Here is a 5,415-nt window from a genome sequence, read left to right as displayed (position 1 = left end):
CTGATCTGCTTCCCTTCATCGGTGTCGCCTATTCCCCAATCAACACACAAAATCCACAGCTGTAGGTGCCTTTAAGACTCTACTGATGACTATTAGAATAATCCCAAGTGTCAGAAGTATGCTCCTTGGCCAGGGTCCCCATGAATGCGCCGGATGAGGTGTCAACCTGTTTGAGCCAAGTCGCTTGCTTGTTAAGATCTTATAATTGAGTTTCTGCAGTGCCAGGGGTGTTGATCCAGGTTGACTCCTCTTTGTTCAGCCAACAAGTAACCTAGTGCCTTTCTATCATCTAAAACCGCCTTCACAGGAGAGCCGGGGGCTTCTGTTGTGCAGCTGTGGCTTTAGCAGTGGACTCAGAAGTGGCTGCCAGAGTTAACGATAAGTTTCTGATCACGTATTTGTTTGGACTAACTCCAAGCCAAGGAAGAAGGGACCGTCCAAATGTCACCTATCTGCTGGTAAACTTAAACTCCTGCTGGTCGTGTGAATTCAGGGAGGGGACCCCTGTCCAGTCTGCGGGGTTGTGCAGGGACAGCGGAACAGTAAATACAGCAGGAGCACATTGCTCTTTCATCCTCCGCTGTCAAGACCATGAGTTGCCCAAGCATAGAGGCCGTTGACAAAACCTCCACATGGAAAGGCGTAGCCAGAGGTGTTCCTAGGGCTCCCTCATAACTGTTACCATTTATGGACCCGTTGGTTGGTGTAGAGGTGTTAGCACCGTTCAACACACACTCAAATACTGCATTATTACATACTGAAAGACCACCTAAATGTGTGGGGCTGACACAGCCTGTGAATGCTCTGCAGTGTCATAGATATTTACACTGGCTGCTCTGGATATATATGGATCGTTTTCCCACCCCAGGGTTCGGTCAAATTGAGGCAAGGAAGAGGGGTATGTGGGTTTAGTGTTTTTATAAAAGGGGCTCATGAACAATTTAGGCATACAGCGGCATTTGGGATTCCGGTGAAATTATTTTTAGGATGAGTGAGGGGTCTCTTCCTTCATGTACTGTCTGGTTTAACGTGACAAATCCTGTAGTTAGTTAAGCTTCCTGCAGCAGCTGTTATTTGTGAAATCTTATAGTGTTGTTTTCCATGTAGTAATAGAAAGAAAAAGCAGATAGCAAATAGGCAGGAGGGATAAAGGGTTCCTATGGAGAGGAAGATGTTGATCCATGATCTTGGAAGAACAGTCTGCTTCAGGATATCATCTGCTTCAGGGAGGAACCTCACTGGTCAATTTTAACTTTAGATCTCGGGCTGGTATGCAGTTCCAGAGTCTGGAGGAGCTTTTTTCAGCTAACACCTGTGGCCCAAGGTTCAGTCCCTGAAGCTTGGCTGCTATCTGGGTAGTGAGGAGAACCTGGTCTTTGTTCCTTCCAACGAGATTCAAGGGCAGTCTTTTTTTTTTTTATGAGAGGGAACCATGGATCAGCTGCCTCCTGCATGCCCGCACTTAGGATCAAGCCCGCAACCTGGGCATGTGCCCTGACCGGAATCGAACCTGTGACCTCCTGGTTCATAGGTTGACGCTCAGTCACTGAGCCATGCTGGCCAGGCAAAGGGCAGTCTTTCTTAGGGGCTGTTTCCAGAAGACCCACTCTCCCGGTTCTAAGTTGTGGAAGGTTCAACCTTCTGTAGGAGGGTCATGGAAAGCTTCCTTTACCTGATGGAAAGACACTTTGGCATAATGCATTAAAGCTTTAAATATTGAGTCATATCAGAATTTATAAGTGCAGTAGGCACATATGGTTCTTTCAAAGGTATCGGTCTTCCTGTTACTATTTCATAAAGTGTTTACACTTTCCCATAGGTGTTGATCTAATTGCCATCAAAAACCAGTGGTAGTAGTTTTGGCCAGGGCAGTCCAGTTGATTCTGTTAACCTAGCTAGCTTTAGTTTTACATTGCCATTTGTCTGCTCGACATTACCAGGTGACTGAGGATGGACGGTAAGGATGATGATAATGCCATTGTGTCAGCAGCACCTTATTTAATTGTTTAGTTATTTATCTGGTGAAATGAGTTCCCCATCACTGGAGATTTCTCTGGGGATATCCCATAAAGGAAATATTTTCTAAAAGTTTCTGAACCGTGGTTGTGGTGTCAGCCTTTCTGCATGGGATGGCTTCAAGTCCATCCTGAGAACATATTGATAACCCATTGCAGAGGCAATTAAATGAAACCCATTTTTTAGTATTCAGATAGCCCAGTAGGTGGTGGGAATGCTCTATATAATACCTTAATGGTCTTTCTATTAATGGTCTTTCCATTATGAGTTTGATAAATCAGATATTGGTCATCAGCCAATTTTGCAACCTTGGAGCAGTCACTCTACCAATATTTTTCATAATTTGGGTCATTTTATCTGTGCCATGATGAGTTGCAGAATATAGAGCTTTTATTCATGGCATTTTCAAGGACTCTGCAAGAACCAGGGGGCTACCTGGGCCCTCAGTGAGTCTTCATTTAATATTAAATTTGCACACTTGTTGGTGCTAACACTGTTCCAGCCCAGGTGCCTGATTTTGTTTTTTATATAAATTATAAATAGTTTGGCTAGAATCAGTCTTACGGAATTCATTCACGTTCATATTGGGACCATCTTAGTGCTGGCTGATTTACCAGGGAAGTCTGCTAAAGCATTTCCTTGATACTCAGGTTCTATTCGCTTCAGTTTTAATGATTACAGTTCACTTAGGTGATAGAATGTCAGAGAACAATTCCTTTACTTGGAATCCATTGATGATTGGATTTCCAGTAGAAGTGAGGAACGCTTTCTGTTTCTATAACATATCAGAGGCGTATGTGCTATTAGGATAAATGTTTACTGATTTCCCTTGGGATAGCTGACAAGCCTGAACAAGAGCGTGTAGTTCTGGTTGAGTAGACTTCAGTTGGGGAAAGATTCTAATAGTTCATACGAAGTCGTCACAGTATATCCTGCTTGATACTTCCTTCTACATTCTTAGCATAGGACCCACCAACAGAGCGTATCAAACCTGGGTGTTCTAACGGTGTGTCCTGTGAGTGCAAGGGATCAAGCACTGTGACACCACACCTGTACAGTCATAACGATCTATGCCATCGTCAGGCCAGGGTAGTACGGTCACAGGGTTGAACAAGTGGCAGTACTTAACATGGAGGTTAAAGATGAAATGAGAAGGATCTCAGAAGACGTTAGTTTACTTGCTGAAAAATGTCAAGTCTAATTGGAGTTTAACAGACTCTCAATAGCATGAGGTACGTGTAAGTACAAGTCATATTCAACACCCACCTGAATGCCCACCGACTGCTGCAGGAGAAAGCACTGGCTTCAGGGACAACACACCCGATTCGAACGATTCCAACGCAAGCCTCCTCCTGCCCGGCCTCAGGTGCCGCCCTGGACACTGCGGGTGCCGCCCTCCCAAGGTCGTTGAGGGACTCGGTGTATGTGAGAGCGGACTGCCCGTGATACTCCATGTGCACCAGCTCACCCCCAGCTTCCAAAACTATCAGAGCTGCCCTCGGACAACTTGAAAGCAGGATCACGTGCGTGCCCAGCAGCAAGTCATGGCTCCAAGTGCAGGACACGTTCAGTTCGCTTTGTTAAATGGGTGCTCAACAGCTGCTTAATGAATAGAGCCATTAGGACCAGCTAGAGATTAGATACATTTTTTCTGAATTCTGTTTATGTGACGAAAGAATATTTCGTTTCCCCATTAATCCCAGCAGACTGGTACCTACTCCTCAGTCTTTGTCACTAGAAAGTGCTCCAGCTCCAGCAGCCCTACTTCTAGAGCTCTGAATGGGGCAGCATTCTGCCTAAAAGAATAATCAGCAATCTGGTGACACCTGAACATAAATGTTTATACTCTCATTTAAGAAATACATACATTGCCAGGCCTAGAATAATCAGCAATCTGGTGACACCTGAACATACATATTTATACTCTCATTTAAGAAGTACAGACATTGCCAGGCCAGTGTGGCTCAGTGTTGAGCATCCACCTATGAACCAGGAGGTAACAGTTTGATCCCCAGTGTGGGGCGTACAGGAGGCAGCCAACCAATGATTTTCTCTCATCATTGGTGTTTCTATCTCTCACTGAAATTAAGCAAAATATATTTAAAAATCTATACCATTTATTTTAAAAGTGCCATTAAACAAAATTTATACAGACAAAGCAATAAAATGACAAATCAAGCTATTTCCAGCGATGAAAGAAAACCCAGTCTCCTCAAAGATGACAGTGACTGGCCTTTGGAACTAGTCAGTAGCTTGGAAAGACCATGAGGACAGAGTGCTGGGGAGGGTTGGGGTTTCCTCCAGGGTTCCCAGTCAGACACTGGGCAAGCTCTATTTCTCCAAAGACAAAACTTACAAAATGTGATGAGACAGGGTGGACTTATGGAAGCATGCACACATCCAGGGTAAGTTAAAAACTAAAGGCATTTGCTCTCACGGCTGGCAAACACTCACCCCTTTCTCTCCCTGCCAGGAACTGTGGTGAGGCACAGCACTGCTTAGGTTTGCAGACGAGGAACAGAATCTGGAAAGAGCCCAGACAGCCCCATGTCCTTAAATGATCTGCCCAAGACCGTATGGCTACTTAGCTACAGCCAGGACTTGAACACACAGCTAGAATTCTGACCTTGTCCCGTGTGTGCCCCAGACTTCTGTACAACTTCCCTCGAATCTTTAAACATTAAAAAGTTATGCCCAGTAATCCACATCCATGTTTTCTTTTTCACCTGAGGATATGCTCTTTATTGATTTGAGAGAGAGAAAGAGCGACATCAATTGATTGCCTCCCGACCGAGAGCAAACCCAAAACCTTCCCGTGCAGGGGACAATGTTCCAACCAGCAGAGCCACACCGGCTAGGGGTCCAGTGTTTTCCAAGTTGCACATGTATGCCTGAAAGATATCAATTTATGTTCAAAATGACATAAATCTTAAATTTTGGTATTGCTTTTCTTTAAGCTTCTATTTTTTCCTTCCAATATTGTAGGGTACACAGAAGGCTCTCTTTCACTTCATTTTAGTGGTCTCTTCATATCAGAAGTAGGTTCTCTTAAGGCCTTTGGGGAAGCCATGTAATGATTTTTTAGTTAAATTTGAGATGTAAATTGGAGTGACATTTTTAGAAACTAACATGTACAATTTTGTGATGGTAAAGAGTATGGTCAGTGAAGTAGTTCAAGGATAGGGACCATTGCTTTTATCTTTCCATCTTCCCAGAATACGAGGAAAAATCTCAATTCAAATCAAGTCAACATGCTAATAATCTTTTATTTAATACTTCCCAAAACATCACTTACTAGCTGTGTGAGGCCTGGGGTAGGATCCTTGTATTCTCTGTGCCTCAGTCTCATCATTCTTAAAATAGGGAACAATAATACCTACTCCTAGGGTAAGGAGTAAA

The sequence above is a fragment of the Myotis davidii genome, unplaced genomic scaffold (assembly GCF_000327345.1).
Source record: "Myotis davidii unplaced genomic scaffold, ASM32734v1 scaffold78, whole genome shotgun sequence".
Taxonomy (NCBI): Eukaryota; Metazoa; Chordata; class Mammalia; order Chiroptera; family Vespertilionidae; genus Myotis; species Myotis davidii.
The sequence above is the reverse complement of the archived record's forward strand: the minus strand, read 5'-3'. Positions refer to the sequence as shown.